Source organism: Leptodactylus fuscus, chromosome 4, assembly GCF_031893055.1.
Source record: "Leptodactylus fuscus isolate aLepFus1 chromosome 4, aLepFus1.hap2, whole genome shotgun sequence".
Taxonomy (NCBI): Eukaryota; Metazoa; Chordata; class Amphibia; order Anura; family Leptodactylidae; genus Leptodactylus; species Leptodactylus fuscus.
The window spans coordinates 95,598,608-95,621,917 of record NC_134268.1 but is presented as its reverse complement, the minus strand read 5'-3'; the positions used below and the strand labels follow the sequence as shown (position 1 = coordinate 95,621,917).

Here is a 23,310-nt window from a genome sequence, read left to right as displayed (position 1 = left end):
GTGACTGTGATGTTTCCAGAACCCCCGAGTTCATCAAAAGAATCTCCAAGAGCCAGAGCAACACAGTGGCTCAGTGATTAGCACTGCAGCCTTGCAATGCTGGAGTCATGGGTTTGAATCCCGCCAGGAGCAACATCTGCAAGGAGTTTGTATGTTCTCCCTGTGTTTGCGTGGATTTCCTCCCTTTCTACAAAAGACATACTGATAGGAGAAAAAAAAAAAGAAGAATCTCCAAGAGCCAATGTCAAGCAATTAACTTAACTTGTACAAGTCTCCATTTATCCAGTATTATAGTATCCTGGCCGAGTGATTTCACTGTTATGTAAACATTTACTATATAATTTATTGTTGAAATCCTCCTTCAGTTTGAGACAAATATAGGAGGGGGATCTTGGGAACATGCTATAAGAGAAGTGTTGTAATTTAGGGTTCAGTGGACTGAGGAATTGCAGGTTCAAGTCCCCTTGTGAGACAGTAAAATTCCTTAGGCTGTATTCACACTGAGTAACGCTGGCGGTTTTTGTGCTTATTTTTGCACATAGCACCGAGTTAACGCGGCGCTATGTGCAAAAATAAGCCCAAAAAACGCCAGCGTCACTCAGTGTGAATGCAGCCTGAGACTGTCATCCTCCCTAACACAGGGGAGCTTGCCCTACTACACTCAAACATATTAATATACTCTACTTGCTCTGCTTTACCATTACCACCTCAATCACATCTATGTGCCCAGTTAATAAACTATATTTACAAACCTAAACCTAGGAGAGCCCAAAAGCAGAAGCGGCCTTTTGAAGGGGCGTAGCCTTTATATTATTATTTTATTTTGCTTACTTGCATAGCGCCAACATATTTTGCAGTGCTTTGCAGATATTGAAGAAGCAGGGGCGAAACGGTCCGTCGGGGCTCAGTGGAGGTCGCAGCTGGTGAGCAGTGATTTAAGTATATGCTTCACATTTTGTCCTATGTAGGTTGGCTTATGTAATACTGGCATGTGTGTGTGTAACTTTACATTGGTTCTGTTACCTGATATGCTCTTACTATATAGTGGTGATGTGGGTATGATCTTTGCAATGCTACAGATATATTTTTTCAATTAAGTGCCCTGATCTTGTGATATTGTGGGCAATAGGAGCCTATTTACATTTATATATACAAAATACTGGGCCTCTCTATACACACATTTATTGTGGCTGTTCTCATCCCCCACACACTAGCAGATTATACACCTGCTGGAGCTGCTCAGTCCAGTGCGACCTCCACTCTTGTTGTGTGTTTTTAAATGTTTTTATGTGTTTGTGTTTTCCTGATACCAATAATATTTTTTACAATTAAAAACATTTTTGTAACAATAAATTTAGAGTTAAAATCAAAAGAATTTTTTGTGTTATTTATACATTGATACTTAGTTGGTGCTTTGAGTTTTTGCGGGTATCTTTGTTTTTTATCTAGTATTGAGATTGCTTTGGGTTTGATATTGTCAATCACTGTCCCATATAGAGCTCACTATCTAAATTCAATATGAGTATGTCTTTTGGAGTTACTTCTCATGACTTTCATTTAATATAAAAAAAATATATATAGATATACGGTATATATATATATATATATATATATATATATATATATATATATATACTAGAGGGAGGACCCTGCTTCGCACGGGTATATTACATTATATGTTTGTGTAGTGGCCCCATAAGAATTGTCCAATTTTGCACTGATGTATTTTTTATGTTGTTTATGTGTATGTCCATAAGCGTCATGTGATTATGCGTATCTCATTTTGGATGTCAGTGAAAAACCTGTGATTAGTTGTTATGTATACCTGGAGTAAAGCTGTATCTAATCCTTCCCCGTGTAGTACTGTGTTTAGATGCAAGTATCCAATCCTTGTTGGTGTGCTACTTTGTGCAGATGCACATATCTAATCCTCCCCGTGTGGTATTGTGTGAAGAGGTGCGTATCTAATCCTCCAGTAAGTGAAACTGTGTGCAGACGTGCGTATCTAATGACTCTTGCGTGTGGTACTGTGTGCAGATGTGCGTATCTAATACTCTGGCGTGTGGTACTGTGTGCAGATGCGCGTATCTAATCCTCCCCATGTGATAGTGTGTGCAGAGGCCTGTATCTAATCCTCCAAAGTGTGGTACTGTGTTCAGATGCACATATCTAATCCTCCCCTGTGTGGTATTGTGTGAAGAGGCACGTATCTAATCCTATGGCATGTGGAACTGTGTATAGATGTGTGTATCTAATCCTACAGCATGTGGTACTGTATGCAGACGTGTGTATCTAATCCTATGGTGTGTACAACTGTGTGAAGATGCGTGTATTTATTCCTCTGGCGTGTGGATCTGTAAGCAGACGCACGTATCTAATCCTACGGCATGTGGTACTGTGTGCAGACCTGCTTATCTAATCCTCTGGTGTGTGTAACTGTGTGCAGATGCATGTATCCAATCCTCTGGCATGTGGTATTGTGTGCAGACGCATGTATCCAATCCCCAGCGGTTGGTACTGTGTGCAGACGCGCGTGTCTAATCCTCCGGCGTGTGAAACTGTGTGCAGACGCACATATCTAATACTACGGCATGTGGTACAGTGTGCAGACGTGCATTTCTAATCCTCCGGCATATGGAACTGTGTGAAGATGTGCATATCCAATCCTCTGGCATGTGGTACTGTGTGCAGATGCGCATATCTAATCCTTCCCCGTGTGATACTGTGTGTGTAGAAACGCGTACCTAATCCTCTGGCAGTGGTACTATGTGAAGACATGCGTATCTAATCCACCAGCGTGTTGAACTGTGTGCAGATGTGCGTATCTAATCCTCCCCCGTGTGGTACTTAGAGCAGACACACGTATCTAATCCTTCAGCATGTGTAACTGTGTGCAGACGCGCACATCTAACCCTCGGTCGTGTGGTACTGTGTGCAGATGCATGTATCTAATCCTCCCCTGTGTGGTATTGTGTGAAGAGGCGCGTATCTAATCCTACGGCATGTGGTACTGTTTGCAAACGCGCGTATCTAATCCTACGTAATTTGGTTCTGTGTGCAGACGCGCTTATCTAATCCTCTGGCGTGTGGTACTGTGTGCAGATGCGCGTATTTAATCCTCCCCTGTGTGGTATTGTGTGAAGAGGCGCGTATCTAATCCTTCGGCGTGTGGAACTATGTGTAGACGCGCGTATCTAATCCTTCGGCATGTGGAACTATGTGTAGACGCGCGTATCTAATCCTACTGCATGTGGTACTGTGTGCAGACGCGTGTATCTAATCCTATGGTGTGTACAACTGTGTGCAGACGCGTGTATCTAATCCTCTGGAGTGTGGAACTGTGTGTAGACGCGTGTATCTAATCCTACGACATGTGGTACTCTGTGCAGATGCGTGTATCTAATCCTATGGCGTGTACAAATGTGTGCAGATGCGCATATCTAATCCTCTGGAGTGTGGAACTGTGTGTAGACGCCTGTATCTAATCCTTCGGCATGTGGAACCGTGTGCAGATACACGTATCAAATCCTTCAGTGTGTGGAACTGTGTGCAGAAGTGCGTATTTAATCCTCTGGTGTGTGGGACTGTGTGCAGACCCGTGTATCTAATCCTCTGGCGTGTGATACTGTGTGCTGATCTGTGTATCTAATCCTCTGATGCGTGTATCTCAGTTTGGATATCAGTGTTGTATTGTGCATGTGGAGTGACCGTGTGTATTGCAGTTGGAATATGAGTGAAAGTCTTGCAGTTTTGTTTTGGCTAAGGGGGGGGGGGGAACTGTGTTTGGAATGCTGTATCTCAGCAACGGTACGTCCGAGCGAGTTGGAGTCTCATCTTAAACCTTCCCGGATATCTGAAGTATCTCTGTACCAAATTTGGTGAAGATCGGTCCAATCGTTTGGTTCGCATTAGAGAACAGACAGACAGACAGACGGACGGACAGACAGACAGACAGACAAGAATTCATTTTTATAATATAGAGAGATATACTAGCTGGTACCCGCGACTTCGTCTGCGGTGATTGTAGAAGTGGGTATATACAGGTGTGGGTAAGGTTTTCGTACTGTGTATAAGGTATGGGATATGAAATGTAACTTTGTATCTTGTTTTTCCTGTAATTCTGAGAACACGTGAGACTTTTGTGTTGAATGTAATTTGTATTTCAGCTGCTATACGTTGTTCTGAGAAACTGTACATAGTGTCTTTGGGACAGAGGTATTTCAAGTGAATATACTTCGACAGGGCCGGTTCCAGGTTTTTATGGGCCCTTGGGCGACAGAGCCTCAGTGGGCCCCCTTGTAAAGGAGGCGGGGGAGTCGAGACACTGTGCGTTGCAGATGAAGCAAGTGACGTCACGCAGGAGTGTGGCATCACCAACGCCATACCTCCCAACTTTTAAAGAATAGAAAGAGGGGAAAAATGTGCTCTGTGCGCCGCGGCAAATTTGTCTCCACCCACTTTTATGTTGACTCCGCCCACTCATTCATTTATCATGTGGTCCCACACAGTATAATCCTCCTACAGTCACCCGTAAATTATATGCCCCCCCTCCATCTCTCCCCCAGTTTCATATACACCCTTCCTCTGCCCCCAGTTTCATGTCCCCCCTCCACCTCTGTCCCCAGTTTCATCATGTTCTCCCCCTTCATCTGCCCAGTTTCATGTCCCCCGTCTCTGCCCCAGTGTCATGCTGTTCCACCCCCCCATCTGCCCCAGTGTCATGCCGTTCCCCCCCTCTCCATTTGCCCCCCAGTTTCATTGGGCCCCCTCCATCTCTGTCCCCAGTTTCATGCTGTTCTCTCCCCACCCCCTTCATCTTCCCCAGAGTCATGCGGTTCCCCCCCTCCCCTTCATTTGCCCCCCCCAGTTTCATTGGGCCCCCTCCATCTCTGTCCCCAGTTTCATGCCATTCTCTCCCCACCCCCTTCATCTTCCCCAGTGTCATGCCGTTCCCCTCCTCCCCTTCATTTGCCCCCCAGTTTCATTGGGCCCCCTCCATCTCTGTCCCCAGTTTCATGCCGTTCTCTCCCCACCCCCTTCATCTTCCCCAGTGTCATGCCGTTCCCTCCCCTTCGGATGCCGATGAGCTGAAATCGGGACAGGCAAGTGCTGGGGCGGGCAAGTGCCGGGGGGCCCCCAGAGGCTCTGAGGGCCCCGGCACTTGCCCGACTATGCCGTGCGCTGACGCCGGCCCTGTACTTCGATATACGACATGATATGATTTGTTATTTTCCGCCAGTACATGTAAGTTTTGGGCACAGGATACTCTTGAGCAAGCAACATAAATTCTGGCCCTATGCACGACAGTTTAGTAACTCCATGTGCCTCTTATTAATAGCAATTAACCCCATCATGTTTCTCACATTAACCCTTGTGTAAGAGTTACTGATATGTGAGTACTTGGAGGTAATAATTAAGTATCTTCATTATTGAGGTCTTTTATTAGTAGCTCCATATGTCTCACATATTAGTAACCTTTATATGAGGCACACAGGGGTTAATATGAGGGACATGATGGGGTTTATTGCTATTAATGTGAGACACATGGAGTTACTAACACTAAACTAATAACCCCAAATGCCTGACATTAATGAGAATAGTAATCCTATGTACCTGTGTGTTTTTCAGTTTCACTTTGCTAGCAGCTTCCTCTCCTCCTCGGGGAATCTTTGCAGGATGCAGACCACTATAGCAGGCACAGACCTGAGCGATTAAGCTCCACCCCCTGGGTTTCCTGCACCCCTCTCAAAGGGGAGTGTCCTTATGCCTCAGCTCTAGCAGAGCACTGAAGAGACTCGGACTTCATTTAACTCTTGCAGGTCTTGTGCTGCTGGCGTGCCAGTGAAATATGGCAGGAGTGCCACTCTTGGCACGTGTGCCAGGGGTTGCTGACCTCTGCTGTAGAGGGTAATATGAATTTTGTGGCTTGCTATGGTCCAAAGTGTGTGAGATTGCAGAGATAGTGATGTGAGTTTGAGTTTTGTGGGGGTCCTGGGAAAAACGTATGTGCGCTATTGTGACGAAAAGTAGCCTATTGCGCAATCCAGTGTAGTAACTATGTTTGTGCAATTTCAGCCAAATCGGTGGAGCGGGTTTTGCGTGATTGAGGAACAAACATCCAAACACACAAACCCACAAACATCCAAACTCACAAACTTTCACCTTTATAATATTAATAGGAGATATATATATATATATATATATATATATATATATATATATATATATATATATATATATATACACACACACACACACACACACACACACACACATTCATTTATGAAAAATTATTTTAAGCTTTATGCTGATTGGAGTTTTGAAATATGAATCACAACTAATGATACATATAGTGCAATCACTATATCAGTCAGTTAGCATAAAATGGTGACGTTTAGCAAAAGGAAAACCTACCATTGAGACTAATAGTAGAGCGACTGCCTTCATTACACCTTTGTTAAGTGTGTTTGTGAGTCAAAAACCTGGCTCATACCTAAAGAAAAATTGATCACACTAAACTTTTATACAGATTATTACTCCAGAACAGTGCTGGAATCAATGGACCAGAGCCTATTAACAGATGCTATGGATGGGAGTTGGTAGAGGTGGTGAAAGGTCCTCTTTTGCCACCACCTCTTTAGGAAACCTCTGTGAACTTTCAGTGAAAATTGCTCCGCAAAGCTACATGGGGCTTTAGCCTTAAAAAGAGTAATTTAAAGAAATTTGCAAATCTGAAAAACCTTTACAAAGGAAAATCTATTCTTTCTTTTGTTTTTTATTCCAAAACTGTACAGCTGTCTCCTCTAAATTCTATCCAGGAACTGTCAGAAGATTTCAGAAATCTGCTTATAATTGTCTTGTATAAACATGGACTTTATTATTTTTATTAGTCTCTTGGAATGTATATTTTGTTTTTATGCATATCAAACCCTAATGAATAATGAATTTATAACTTGCTCTTGTACCTTGCAGACAGCTTTTATGAGCGGAAATGTAAATTGTCCCACTTTCCTGTTGACATTTTATTACCTCATGTCAAATATGTGAGGAGCTTACTCTGACAACATTTGTTAACTATGAGAGATTGGATTTAGGCGAGGAGAGCTGAAGAAGTATTGGAAATTGAATAAGACAGCCTAGTTTCTAAATTATTATTGCTTTTCTGGTATAGTATTTTCAAGCTGGTTTTATACTATAGGTTGAAATCACAAGTCCAATGATGTTCTTGAGGTATTAAAGAATATTTCCCCCAAAAATGTAAATTGTCAATTATCAAGTATTTATTAACCTACAAGAGTTCCCATCAACTACCAGCAAATACTGGGCTACACCCAAACACAATAAAAGAAGCCCTACAAATAACATCCAAAATATCACAAAATACATCAAAATATATACAGTTTTTTTTATTATTAATAAATACATAAATTAATTACTTTATAGTAAAAGTATGTATTTTGATGCATTAATTGCCTGGAAAATCGTAAGTTTAAGCAATAGGCAATATTTGATATAGTAATTATATTTACTTCACTTACAAAAAGTATTAGCAGTTTTTTACGATTTGATGATTTGAGCCAGGAAGTGCGACCAGACTGTTTTTACCATTCAAATCCCTTCTCATAAGCTGATGGTTAAATCATTCTATCACTAACAGTTTGTTGTCAGTTTAAAATGATAACCAATACTTTCTGATACCACCTAGGAAAAACCGGCACGACAACAAAACTTTAATAATTTTGTAAGTAAAATAAATATAATTGCCAAACACTGGCTATTTCTCTAATTTTTGAATTAATAATAATAAGCCAAATTTAAATTTTAGGTAGAAATCTTGATTAACCCTTACTAATCACTGACCTGCTTTTCAAGGGTTTCTATCAATAAAATCACATTTTTAAGAAAGGCTATTTTTCTGGTACCTTTAGATGTCTTCTCCACGCTGCCATTTGGTAGAAATTCCGGTTTTCGTCTGTACGCAAATTAGTTCTCTCGCAGCACTGGGGGCAGTCATCAGTGCTCAAACAGCACTGGGGATGTCCCCAATGCTGCGAGAGAACACTCCAGTGCCGCCTCCATCTTCTTCAGGAACACCCTCTCTGCATGTCTTCTTCCAGAGCTGGGTTTAAACTTCTACAAATGCGCAGTCGGCTCTGCTATCAGGACTTCCAGATGCTCACAGGAGCTCACGGACGGACACTGACTGCTGTGTTTCCGTCTCCTGTCAGCAGAAGATGGAAACCCACAAAGCGGAGACCGGGTGCAGATGTGAACTCCCCTTTAAGTATATATTTTTTTATTTTGATCATTTTATTTTCATGATCATTTCTAAACAAACAGTAACCCTGTACATTTACAGCCTAGTCATAGCTACCATCCAGCCATGTCCCTTTTATCCCCACAATGTCATTTGTATCTTCCAATATTATTTACAGATATATCCATAAAGTTTGTGGAGGGAGAGAGTGAAAAAAGAGAGATCTACCAGAAAGCGAGCTTTTCTACAGTTTTCTTGTCTGATGTTATTTATACAACTCTGTTAAATGACTAGGAAAAAATAGATTTTTGCCACAGCACATTACCCGTATGACATGTTTGGCTTTTCCATAAAAGCTGTTCTTCACTAGAGCTTTTCATGTTTACATTTCATACCTGACATTTTAGGACGCTAACCTGAGTCTACACAAGATTAATACTGCATTAAGGACCAGCTATGTACAGTACTATGATTCTTCTTTGCAACCACATAATTGTGAAGACATGAGGTCACATTGTCTTTACTCGAGCATGGAGACAGAAGAGAAAAGGATATAAAGTAAATGTTGTGAAAGCCAGAGATACAAAGAGCTGATCCTAGCTGATTTTAGGCTGGGATCACATCACATTTCCATCATCTGCTTACTAGATTTGTTATAATGCATAGCTAAAACAGATGACAATGGTTGAGTGCGCCTTGGCATCTGTTTTTAATAGTACCATTTACTTACCCAACCTTTTGATAAAAGATCCTATCTAAACTGATAGTTTATTTAAATTCAAGTTTTCCTAAATGCATTGCCTTAGAAATGCTGCTTTGTTTCCTTCCATTGTTTACACAAGATTGTCAAGGAACCCTGCCTGTTAATTAATCTCAGGTCAGATTATGTGAGTCACTGCTCTCTGGAGGGGAGGGGGGCTTAGTTCATGGGGTTGTGCTTGCTTTCAGAGCTGCGTTTTGGTCAGGATAATCAGGTCAGCAATATGCATTTTGCTAATAAAGGTTCAGACAGTATGTAAATCTCTATATAAACACAAGGATAACATTGAGTTTACTGCACATCAGCTGTCAGTCCTGGCAGCATGTATACATTTTTTTTCTTTACAAACCTGTGTAATGTAATATACATTTATTGTGAATATTATTTACTCTGCATTTATATTAATCATAGTAATCATAAAAATCTCTTATAGTAAAGGTAATGCCTGTATCTACTGAGGTACTTCATAGTGTCCTGTCCAAAAAACGGTCAAAGCCTGCCCACCAGCTTGTGGAAGAATACAGGAAGTGAGAAATAGCAGACAAAACTGCTGAGAGAGGGATATGTGAAAATCTCTAACACTTTCTTAAATTTGAGAGGTGTTGAGTCCATAAATTTCTAAATGAGTTAAACGTTTTCATATCAATGTAGCAGTCAGTAGCCCCCATTGTCTTAACAGTATTGTTCTGCTTCCACCTACTGGGGTGAAGAATTATAGCCTGGGACTGTACTAATGTAAGAGACAATAATCTCCCTGGTTCTGCCTGCTGAATGGTGCAGTCCAAAGGAAGTGACATGGAGCAGCAAGCTCAGAGCAGCAAGTTTGGGCCCAGATTCTGATGCTGAGGACCTGTTAGATGCTATTGCTGATTTAGGGCACAGTAGAAGGCCTGAAGCACTGCAGAGACTGACAGGAGAAAGCAGCAGTGTTGCTGAGATTGTTCTAGAGACTAAAGCCAAGTTGAGAGACTTTCTATGTATGGCTGAAGCTCAACCAAAAGTGTGCATAGACTGTTTCCTGGAGTTGCTTTACCATCATTCTGGATTGCTGTGTGTGTTATAGAGTGTGCCTTAGACTGTGTTCAGACCTTCACCCAAGACAGAAGCAAGATAGAGTCTGCTGAGTTCCTGGACCCAGGCCTGCACCGAGGGAGCACCACAGAGAGCTAAGAGACTGTATAAACCTGGTACCATACAAATATTTCAGGGACAGATACGGCCAGTTTATATTGTGTGTTATTTTCATATTGTTATATATAACTTAGTTGTTTCCCTTGTTATTTCATTCCCATTTCCTATAAGTAAACTCTGTTATATACCAGTGAGTGTGCATCTGTCTCCTAGTTGCGGATCCTCGTTACCTGCTGGCCTGGACATCAAATGGAAAAATGTCTAACTTTCACCTCCTGATATAGACTCTGATCTATAAAGAATAAATTGTGGTCATATGAGATTTCCAAATCATTACATTCATTGTTCTCTTGCATTGCATTTTTGTTTCTTTAACATTTTACACAGTGTCCCAACGTATTTGGAATTGGAGTTGTAAATGATGTACAGCACATGACAACTGCTGGAAGTAAGCATAGTCTCGTGAGGATACAGGACACAGCCTAGAGAAGCAAAGACAGAAATAAAGAAATGCAGGATTTCACAGAAAAGAGAAAATATTTGTTAATAAATAGAGATGAGCGAACACTAAAATGTTCGAGGTTCGAAATTCGATTCGAACAGCCGCTCACTGTTCGAGTGTTCGAATGGGTTTCGAACCCCATTATAGTCTATGGGGAACATAAACTCGTTAAGGGGGAAACCCAAATTCGTGTCTGGAGGGTCACCAAGTCCACTATGACACCCCAGGAAATGATACCAACACCCTGGAATGACACTGGGACAGCAGGGGAAGCATGTCTGGGGGCATAAAAGTCACTTTATTTCATGGAAATCCCTGTCAGTTTGCGATTTTCGCAAGCTAACTTTTCCCCATAGAAATGCATTGGCCAGTGCTGATTGGCCAGAGTACGGAACTCGACCAATCAGCGCTGGCTCTGCTGGAGGAGGCGGAGTCTAAGATAGCTCCACACCAGTCTCCATTCAGGTCCGACCTTAGACTCCGCCTCCTCCGGCAGAGCCAGCGCTGATTGGCCGAAGGCTGGCCAATGCATTCCTATGCGAATGCAGACTTAGCAGTGCTGAGTCAGTTTTGCTCAACTACACATCTGATGCACACTCGGCACTGCTACATCAGATGTAGCAATCTGATGTAGCAGAGCCGAGGGTGCACTAGAACCCCTGTGCAAACTCAGTTCACGCTAATAGAATGCATTGGCCAGCGCTGATTGGCCAATGCATTCTATTAGCCCGATGAAGTAGAGCTGAATGTGTGTGCTAAGCACACACATTCAGCACTGCTTCATCAAGCCAATACAATGCATTAGCCAGTGCTGATTGGCCAGAGTACGGAATTCGGCCAATCAGCGCTGGCTCTGCTGGAGGAGGCGGAGTCTAAGATCGCTCCACACCAGTCTCCATTCAGGTCCGACCTTAGACTCCGCCTCCTCCGGCAGAGCCAGCGCTGATTGGCCGAAGGCTGGCCAATGCATTCCTATGCGAATGCAGACTTAGCAGTGCTGAGTCAGTTTTGCTCAACTACACATCTGATGCACACTCGGCACTGCTACATCAGATGTAGCAATCTGATGTAGCAGAGCCGAGGGTGCACTAGAACCCCTGTGCAAACTCAGTTCACGCTAATAGAATGCATTGGCCAGCGCTGATTGGCCAATGCATTCTATTAGCCCGATGAAGTAGAGCTGAATGTGTGTGCTAAGCACACACATTCAGCACTGCTTCATCAAGCCAATACAATGCATTAGCCAGTGCTGATTGGCCAGAGTACGGAATTCGGCCAATCAGCGCTGGCCAATGCATTCTATTAGCCCGATGAAGTAGAGCTGAATGTGTGTGCTAAGCACACACATTCAGCACTGCTTCATCAAGCCAATACAATGCATTAGCCAGTGCTGATTGGCCAGAGTACGGAATTCGGCCAATCAGCGCTGGCTCTGCTGGAGGAGGCGGAGTCTAAGGTCGGACCTGAATGGAGACTGGTGTGGAGCGATCTTAGACTCCGCCTCCTCCAGCAGAGCCAGCGCTGATTGGCCGAATTCCGTACTCTGGCCAATCAGCACTGGCTAATGCATTGTATTGGCGTGATGAAGCAGTGCTGAATGTGTGTGCTTAGCACACACATTCAGCTCTACTTCATCGGGCTAATAGAATGCATTGGCCAGCGCTGATTGGCCGAATTCCGTACTCTGGCCAATCAGTGCTGGCCAATGCATTCTATTAGCTTGATGAAGCAGAGTGTGCACAAGGGTTCAAGCGCACCCTCGGCTCTGATGTAGCAGAGCCGAGGCTGCACAAGGGTTCAAGCGCACCCTCGGCTCTGATGTAGGAGAGCCGAGGGTGCACTTGAACCCTTGTGCAGCCTCGGCTCTGCTACATCAGAGCCGAGGGTGCGCTTGAACCCTTGTGCACACTCTGCTTCATCAAGCTAATAGAATGCATTGGCCAGCGCTGATTGGCCAATGTATTCTATTAGCCTGATGAAGTAGAGCTGAATGTGTGTGCTAAGCACACACATTCAGCTCTACTTCATCGGGCTAATAGAATGCATTGGCCAGCGCTGATTGGCCAGAGTACGGAACTCGACCAATCAGCGCTGGCTCTGCTGGAGGAGGCGGAGTCTAAGATCGCTCCACACCAGTCTCCATTCAGGTCCGACCTTAGACTCCGCCTCCTCCAGCAGAGCCAGCGCTGATTGGCCGAATTCCGTACTCTGGCCAATCAGCACTGGCTAATGCATTGTATTGGCGTGATGAAGCAGTGCTGAATGTGTGTGCTTAGCACACACATTCAGCTCTACTTCATCGGGCTAATAGAATGCATTGGCCAATCAGCGCTGGCCAATGCATTCTATTAGCGTGAACTGAGTTTGCACAGGGGTTCTAGTGCACCCTCGGCTCTGCTACATCAGATTGCTACATCTGATGTAGCAGTGCCGAGTGTGCATCAGATGTGTAGTTGAGCAAAACTGACTCAGCACTGCTAAGTCTCTGCATTCGCATAGGAATGCATTGGCCAGCCTTCGGCCAATCAGCGCTGGCTCTGCCGGAGGAGGCGGAGTCTAAGGTCGGACCTGAATGGAGACTGGTGTGGAGCGATCTTAGACTCCGCCTCCTCCAGCAGAGCCAGCGCTGATTGGTCGAGTTCCGTACTCTGGCCAATCAGCGCTGGCCAATGCATTCTATTAGCCCGATGAAGTAGAGCTGAATGTGTGTGCTTAGCACACACATTCAGCTCTACTTCATCAGGCTAATAGAATACATTGGCCAATCAGCGCTGGCCAATGCATTCTATTAGCTTGATGAAGCAGAGTGTGCACAAGGGTTCAAGCGCACCCTCGGCTCTGATGTAGCAGAGCTGAGGGTGCACAAGGGTTCAAGTGCACCCTCGGCTCTCCTACATCAGAGCCGAGGGTGCGCTTGAACCCTTGTGCAGCCTCGGCTCTGCTACATCAGAGCCGAGGGTGCGCTTGAACCCTTGTGCACACTCTGCTTCATCAAGCTAATAGAATGCATTGGCCAGCACTGATTGGCCAGAGTACGGAATTCGGCCAATCAGCGCTGGCCAATGCATCCCTATGGGAAAAAGTTTATCTCACAAAAATCACAATTACACACCCGATAGAGCCCCAAAAAGTTATTTTTAATAACATTCCCCCCTAAATAAAGGTTATCCCTAGCTATCCCTGCCTGTACAGCTATCCCTGTCTCATAGTCACAAAGTTCACATTCTCATATGACCCGGATTTGAAATCCACTATTCGTCTAAAATGGAGGTCACCTGATTTCGGCAGCCAATGACTTTTTCCAATTTTTTTCAATGCCCCCGGTGTCGTAGTTCCTGTCCCACCTCCCCTGCGCTGTTATTGGTGCAAAAAAGGCGCCAGGGAAGGTGGGAGGGGAATCGAATTTTGGCGCACTTTACCACGTGGTGTTCGATTCGATTCGAACATGGCGAACACCCTGATATCCGATCGAACATGTGTTCGATAGAACACTGTTCGCTCATCTCTATTAATAAAGTATATTATAAAATGTATTAAAGACACAAATGCTAGCAGCGACGCAAATGTTGTTTGAAAGTTTACACACATATTCTACATGGATAGAAGCCAGACCTTCCAAATAATCTCCAGTAGGCCCAAGAAATTCCATTGTGACACTGAATACAGGATGCAGTTGAAGAAAAGATAGGATTCACTTTAAACCATGTGCAAAGTAGATGTAAACTGTTTGGCCAATTCTAGGTACAGTATTATATTAACAAATCTTTGATAAGGGTTAGTGATCCAGAATCATTTCCTTCACTTTATATGTATTACTAAATAAAATGTACAATGCACATAAATTGTTTATTATGACTTTTACATAAAATGACTGTTTTACTATGAACACTGTTCTTTGTTTCCATAAACAAAACTACTGTGAATAACTGCAGAATGTTGCTAGAATAAGCAGCCAGTGCGACTTTCCCCTCCTATTCACTCTGACAGATATTCTTTTTGTGTTTATTAACTGTGACTAAAGGAGCGGGATATCTCCAACAGGGAATAATTAAGGGATTGTCTCATTCATTGCGGCTCAGACAGTTTTGTTCTTTGTCACATCAAATATTACTTTGTGTTATAATATTATGTTAATAAACATTCACAATTGTCAACAAGATAAATATTCAATTTATATTCTGGCTCTGGTTCTCAATGCCTTTATTTCCATATTCATAAAATGTATTACATTGAACTAATAAAGAATGGCATCACACACCGCATTCAGCTAGGGTACAGAAACATGAAAAAAAAACAAACAATATTGGCCATATAACTTTCAGGATGTCATTACTTTATACAACTTGACAACTTGTCAGGTAATTCTCCCTTTTTTAAGCTATAAATGACATGTGTTGAGCTGGATGATATTGGTTGCTATCCATCACTTGTGGTGTAGCTTTAGTGGGTGCAGTGGTAGCTATTTTCTATTTGTTATCGGGCACTGAAATCTCAAGGATTCCAAAGATTTCCCTATAAAATAAGAAAACACCAATATTATGGATAGCACATGGTAAGGGGGCGTTCACACTTGCACCCCTGTGAGCTCTGTATCATTCCGCCAGGTTTCTGTCCTAAGCCCTGGCGAAACTGACCGCCGGGAAGCAGTCCCTTGTGCTGTTTCGGTGGGGCATAGGACGGAAAACACCTGGCAGAATGACACACGGCGCACAGGAGCGCAAATGTGAATGCCCCCTTTATGCCTTTGCCCATCACATCAATTATCCATCCATTGTTTCATTAAAGCTGGGTTCAAACAGCCACCTTTAGACCAGGAAGAGTGATTCATGTATCAAGTGCATTTGCTGGCATGTTCGCAGCTCGGTTGCTGAACTGACTTGCTGAGTTTAGTTTAACAGAGCTGTGGTCAGTCCTGTAAATGCAGCTGATATACAGGCTATGTTTCCTAGCCTGAACATGCATATGTGAAGGTAGATTTATGATACTGGCACAGTATTCATTGTTCTGATCCATTAGATGATCAGAATGAAGGACATTAAAGTTTTTCTCTAGTTTTATCTGCCTCTGTCCTCATTCAGGTCTTCAGGTCAATGTTATCCTTTCCTACTGACTTTGGGCGTTTTTTGTACAGAGGAAAAAAACCACAAACTTCTTGTTTACTTAGATGTTAAAATAAAATGGAAAGTCCCTTCCATCCGCTTCCTGTTTGTTTGTTTTTTGTTTTGTTTTTTTAAAAACTAATGCAGACTGCGGTGCTATTTTTTCTGTCTAAGAAGTGAAAACTAAATTAAAAATTATAATCTAATTTACAAAAAATTATGACTTGAATGTATACAATACAACGGGCAAGATATACTAAAGACAAGGCCAATAGGATAATTCTGGGGTAGTCTGTGCCAAAAAACCCCCCAAAAAACGGGCTTACATGCTCTACATCCTATTCTCTACACTTTCTAACAGTCTCTGAATCCGGCAATTGTGAGAAGCTTATCCGGAAAGGGGCATTGCTTGTAAAACAGAGCAGGATTTAATATACAACACCATGCACTTAAAAAGAATATTGCTGCTTTTTTTTTTTTTTTTTTTTTTTTTTGTTATTATCAGAAACTAAGCCATCTAAACACTGGTATAAAATTAGACTACACAGGGTAAAGGAGTGCAAGATTTTTCAATCAGCAGTATACTTTAAAAAAATCTACCACAGATTAAGACTGTCAAAAAAAAGCAACAAAATCTGCAACAAAAAAAGCTGTATTTCCGCAACATGGGGCCTCAGCCTAAATGACAGACTAAACAAAAGAAACAGATGTTACTAAAAGAGATGAAGATAGAGATGACATTCTAAACTAAACCTTGTATTTAAGATAGTCATATGAAAAATAGGTTGTCCTCAAATGTAGGGCTGTTTTCAGCACCCAGCAAGATCAAGCCATGAATAAGGAACGTAAAGGTTCCAAAACGCGTCAGTCTAACCCATGGACTGTTTTTTTTATCATGGTCTTTTGCACGCAACCTTGATTTTTCATGCATCAACATTAAACGTTAAGTTTTAATTTTTATTGGATTCCTCCTTGATTGCTGGACCCGGTTTTTGCTTCTTTTTTCCGTATAACATTGCCCCAAGCCGAAGGGGGTTTAGGATCCGTGCACAGTAGTGTTTCCAGAAAAGATTGGAGATTGTTGTCTATACATGTGAGTTGGGCTGTGTTCACATTTGGGTTATTTTTAAACAAAAGAAGTAACAGATGTCAATAAGAGATGAAGATAGAGATGCCATTCTAAACTAAAGCTTGTATTTAAGATAATCATATGCAAAATAGGTTGCCCCGAAATGTAGGGCTGTTTTCAGCACCCAGCAAGGTCAGGCAGTGGCCAGGGCCCTCATGAGGAGAGGGGCCACTGCTGCTTCCTGCTCTGCATATCCAGCAGGAGAATCTAGACGGACACTTCCCTGTACTTATGTTACATGTAGATTCTCCTTTAGCACAGTGCAGTGCAATTTTAGCGCTAGCTGAGGACTCACATTAACAATAAATGCAGTACATGCTGAAATACAGTTTTCACACCACAGAAAATAACAGACCTATTTGGTAGCCTTGTAACTGGCTCACCTTCTGCAATACAGTAAGCCATGTTATTTGAGGTGATTGCTAAATTATACAAATAAAACTGGCACAATAGACATCATCTGCTTTTCTTTGGTAGAAATGACAGGAAAATATATTTGTTATGGAACAAAAGGGTAAACAAGCAGCAAAAACTGTTAAACAAATTAGTTCCATTATGGGTGCATATTAGGCTGGGCAAATACAATGATTTTGTAATCCTACCTGAGATTGTCATGGTCACAATTTTCATTCCCAAGCCAAAAAAACCAAGGGCACACATTCTGTTTGACTGAGAGTGGCAGTTGCTCCAGTCCCATTCACTTACATTACTTGTGATGCTGCAAGGTCAAAGGGCAACTTGTAACATCAGCTTTATAAGGGGTAGATACATTTGAGACATAAAGGTGCCCACTGTGTTTATTTAGAAGAATGAACAACAGAAGCACATCCATTTTTTTAACTGATGCATCACACCACTGCAATTCTATGGGTCTGGGAGACAAAAAAGTGTTTCATTCATTTTTCATGGATATATAAAATATAGAAAACTAGACAAAAAAAGATAGCCTAAAGCTCCATGTAGTGGGATACAGCAAAAAAGTGCTGCGGGGAATAACGCAGAAGAAACCCATTGCTTTTTTTACCGCAGTATTTTTCATAGAAAATCCACAGAGTCCACATCATTTTGTCATGTTGTTTACATTAGTGTCAATAAGAACTGACACAGAATCAGTCTGTGTCTGTTCTCTGCAACAATTTAATGTCCTTTTCTGTCATCCTATGATGGAAGACAGCAACAGACATTCACAATGGAAGCCAACCTTAGAAACCTCCTTAAATCACCTTATTTTCAAAATGGCACCCATTAAATAAGTCAAACCATCATATACAAAGTATTTAACCCTATAAGCAGGGATTAAGACAATTTGAAGTGAAACTTACACGTTTCAATTTCTTTTACTAATATTTTCATTTAGCCCTAGACTATAGACCCCCTATTTTAGAAATTACTCTCCTCAAGGAATGTATCAAGGGACATAGCAAGCATTTTTACCTCTCAAGTACTGCATTCATTTAATTTCCAGAAATGAATGCACAGTGAAAAGTTAAAATGGTCCAATATGCTGTACCTATCTTGTGTCACAAAAGACCCATACTCCAATAACTGTTTAGCGGGTTATCCTTGGTACAACAGCTTTTGGAGTATTCGCGTTTGACACAAGCCAGGCAGAACATATTGTGAACTGAAATGACGTATTCCTGAATATATTGGCTTTTTCACTTTGCACATCTGATTATGCATTGTTTTCTGGAACATAAATTGATGCAACATTTGTGGGGTAAAAATACTCACTGTACCCCAGGATAATTCCACGCTATTTTACCACTACTCCCATGACACAGGTGGTGGATTCCACTTTGGAGGAGCCAGTGCCACACGTCAAGTCAAGCCACACATATAGTTAACCCCATTCTGTACTAGTTAGAGTTTGGAAGAGTAGGAGTTTTGTTTTGCCTTTTGCCTAAAGTTAAAGAGGACCTTTCATGGCCTCGGGCACATGCAGTATTATATATTCAGCGCACTATAAGCTTTCCCGTTATGTGCCTCTGGTGCAGAGCTATCGGTGCCGTTACTGTAGCGCTTCACTGTCAGAGGGGCATTTCTGACAGTCTGTGAGCAACACCTTCCTGACAGTAGTGTCCATAGCGCTGTACTGACACAATTGTGTCTATGTCCAAGCAACCGGATACTGAATGCAGTGTGCACCTCTATGGGAATGGGGTAAAAAACTCTCCCTGGCACTACCACAGCTGAAAAGGCCCTGCCTGAGGGTGTTGGTCGTCTGTTCCCAAGCTAAGCCTGGCCCCGACAACTTCTGGCTCTCTAAACAAGAAGACCTAACGGATAGGTAGGGAGAGAGCTGGAAGAGGCTAGGGACTGGGATATTTAAGGTGGTCACCCTAGCGAAGAACAGGTGCAGCTGCAAACAGAAACAACTAGGACGGGACGTGCTGGTAAACAAGCACGCAGCACAACATAAACACACAACAGGAGTATGAAGGAAGGAACAGTGGAAATAGTGAGGAAAGGGTTAAACAGGACAGGGGCAAAATAAACTTGGAACCATAAACAAAACCTCACTAATACCCAGACAGTGTCAGGCAACCAGAAAATGTAGGACAGGGGTTGAGTAGAAGTGTTGAGGGAAAAACAGACTCTCACACAAGGTAATAGAGGTAATAGAGATGAGTGAGCGAGGATCAGCCGATCCGAACAGCACGCTCGCATAGAAATGAGTGGACGTAGCCGGCACGCGGGGGGGTTAAGCGGCCGGCCGACGTCAAAGCGGAAGTACCAGGTGCTTCCATTCATTTCTATTGAGCGTGCTGTTCGGCTGATCCGAACAGTACTTGCTCATCTCTACAAGGTGACACCACTTCCAAATCAGTTCCTTAACTGTGCAACTTCCACAAGTAACTCCTCCTAACTGGGCCACAAATTCAGATTGGTAACAACAAAAATCAGCAAAGACTGAAGCCAGCCCTCTGCCTTATACAGACCCCAGAACAATCTGATAGGGTGATGAATATAACAAACACCTGAGGCTCACATCAAAGAGACCTCAAGTGTACACTAAAGGCAGATACTTAACACCCCAATGAATAGCCCAGTGGTAAGAAAACCACCAGAGAGCAACAGAACACCAGCTCAAATCCCCTACAAAACACAGACAAATTTTTATAAAGTACTCAGGTCCTGACATGTACTGTCAGAGGGGGCATTCTTTACCGCCCAGTGATGATGCTAAGCGGTGAGAAAGGGGGGTGTTATTGACTTCAATGGGTCCTGTTTAACACGCGTAACACATTGAAATCAATGGGTTAAAAAGCTCCCCATTAGAGATGAGCGAACACTGTTCGGATCAGCCGTTCCGAACAGCACGCTCCCATAGAGATGAATGGAAGCACCTGGCACGTACACTTTGCCGGCGGCCGGTCGCCGTGCCAGGTGCTTCCATTCATTTCTATGGGAGCGTGCTGTTCGGAACGGCTGATCCGAACAGTGTTCGCTCATCTCTATTCCCCATCAAATTCAATGTGTTATGCGCGTTAAATGAAACCCATTGAAGTCAATGGGATTCTGTTAAAGAGCGCTGATTCTCATGCGAGTTATCGTGCCAGAATCAGTGCTGCGTTACTCCGTGTGAATGCCCCCTAAAGAGGTTTTCCCATCTCCAGGATCATATTTAAACTTTTAAGTTAAGCTAGTTTTATGTGTCTTGCTCCATTTATCACATATTGCTTATTACGCCAGCTCAGTGTTTACAGCTTGTTACCTAGCTTTCAGACCACCTCTCATCTATTTATAGTGTTTGGGCCTAAGACTACGATCACCTATATTCTCTTATGTTTCCGGCCACCTATATCCTCTTTTTACTCTCACTCTGCAAAGTCCTCTAAGGTACTGAGCACTAATGATGGTTAGAACAATGCTTGATCAGTGAAGCTGTTATCTCTGTAAGTAAATCTACAGGTAACTGTATAAGCACACTGCTGGCCTAAGATGAGGACTCACAAATCAAGCACCCACTTCCTGCAAATCAAGTCATATTTTCTAAATATTACTGACATTTAATATGGCTGGTAGAAATTCAATATTTGCACTGGTGATTTATCGGTCTAGTGGCCAGCCTACTTGGACCCCAACCAATTTAATATTTGCCATCTACACAGTGGATAGGTGATAAATGTTTCTTGTTGGAATAACCTTTTAAATCTAGCTAAAAAGTACATTAATGGAGGGAAAGTAAAAGCCCAGGTAGATTAGATGATGACTGATGCACCCAGAATAGTAGAGAAGCCATTCGGAAACTAGACCCAATTTTGACAAGTGAGCTTTTCCTTCTGGTGCAGAGCTTTAAATGATAAATCTCTTTGTGTACACTTTCATGCATCACTGACTACAGTTATAAATGTGAGGTTTGTAACGCACAGGTAAATTATGCGAGCCCATCTGCCACATCACGGCGACAGCATTCTGGTTTACTTGTGTACTAAATTCTGTACTTCCCTATAGACAATACCAGTGTCGGGGGAAATCATAATACCCCAGAGATATGCTGTCTGTAAAGGAAAATTAATTAACAGGCCAAGATCGGCTGCCGCCATCTTTAGCCCGGAGAATCAACAGAGACACATGGTGGTCGTGTATCAAAATGGATTCTGGTTTAATGGTGGCTAGAACAAAGTATATATCACATGGCATAGACAGAACAGGATTGGCTAGTATAATTAGCATACATCTATTGGTGGAGAAGTTTGTAACAATAGCCCTGATGCATATCTATTGGATAAGAAACTGGAGAGAGGTCACACCCCCCTGAAGGCTAGTTTTACTCTAAAATGGAGTCAGTGACCTCATGGTAGCCGCATGTATCAATCAAAATGGCAGCCATCAGCACATGTCTCAAATACACATCCTAGATGTCTATCTCATGGTATTCTAAAGACAATAGACATCCTTGTTGGAGACAATTAGCTTAATTACCCTTCTCTTGTCCCTTTATCTTTGGAAGGGTCTTTGGTCTTTGATCCTTTCCTAACAATGCCCGTAGTCCCTGCCGAACTGTCTCCATTTTAATTAGTTTCTTTGTAAGATAGCACAGTACATAGTGTCTTGCATAACCAGTCTGGCAAGATCCAAACTGCATCTCTCTGGGAGAGAGATGGACAGATAGAATAATCGCTGCCTCTACCTCTATACATAATTTTTCATAAGATATTATTAGCCCCCCACAATTCCCCCATTAAGACATATGTATTTGTATCAGAAGAGTACATTCAACTAGCTCCCTAGCTGCCAGATCTTCTGGATTCCCCATCTGATACCCATACAAGGTCTTTCAATCATATCTATCTTTATCATAACATCTATTAAGACATATCAAAATTAACTTGAAAGAAAGTACTATATACACAATATGCCCATGGCAATTTGTACAATGTTTTGCCATATCCCCATTATCTTTTAGGAAAGCAAAACAAAAACAAATAATGTCCATTTCTTCATTCCTGCCGTGATTCAGGAATCTTTGTACAATGGGAAGCAGGTATCCTCCAATTTGACGGCAGTTGTCATCAGCACTTGGGAGGGGCCGTCTTTCTGATATCTCTTTTCACTATCACCCAATCACCACCTGCAAGCTATGTGCTCCTGGAAAAAATCAAAAGATCAAACGGGGTCTAGAATAGAAGAAAACGCCTGTTCATGTGTTACTTTCAGTCTTTGACACAAGTTCTGGACATAGCTGGCAGTACTTATCATACTTAAGTTGTGAAGTCTGGGGAAAATACAACCCTTAGTCTAAGCACCCTTCCATAAAGCACCTTGAGTGTGCACTTGAACCTTTTCTACTTTGCCTGAACTCTGCTCAATCCCCAATACATACATTATTTTATTCATTATTTCACTTGTGAAATGTGTCCCTCTATCAGACTCTATCATCTCAGGTATCCCCTATCTACACACAAGCTCAGATATCAATTTCTTGGCAGTTACCTGCGTCGTTGCTCGGCTGATCCAACCTGAGAACAAATCCACACAGACCAACACATTTGTACGTTGTAGATTCAGGCAACTGTATGTAATGGATACAGGGGTTTTGGTGTGCATGCGGTGTGTCTTAACTACCTGTCCTGGATTGTGTAGAGCACATATGTGACATGCTTTTACGTGACAAGAAAAAATATATATATATACCGAGCAACCCAGATGATTCCCAAACATACACTTAAATATATTTGAAAAGATCGTGTACCAAACACAAGGGAGATTTACAGCAGCAGTAATAACATCCAAATACCCCTTAGGGAACGATAAATGAAGAAGAAAGACCGATGGATGCGAGGATAAACTGCGCTACTCTCTTGAGATAAAATACGTTCTTTATTCCGCTTTTCTTAAAAACACGACGCTACATACAGTGTTTCGGGGGATTCCCCTTTCTTAAGTGTTACAGAAACACACAATGTACCTTAATAAAAACAAACA

General features: G+C 42.4%; 1 protein-coding gene across 1 annotated transcript in view; it reads left to right on the top strand.

The window, feature by feature from the left end:
- The window catches only part of ATXN1 (ataxin 1), a 491,098-nt gene extending 489,844 nt beyond the window's left edge, over positions 1-1,254 (top strand). The window contains exon 8 of the transcript XR_012715457.1: positions 1,244-1,254. The gene's annotated coding sequence lies outside the window, so the exon portion shown is untranslated. The remainder of the gene's footprint in view (positions 1-1,243) is intronic.
- The last annotated feature ends 22,056 nt before the right edge of the window (positions 1,255-23,310 follow it).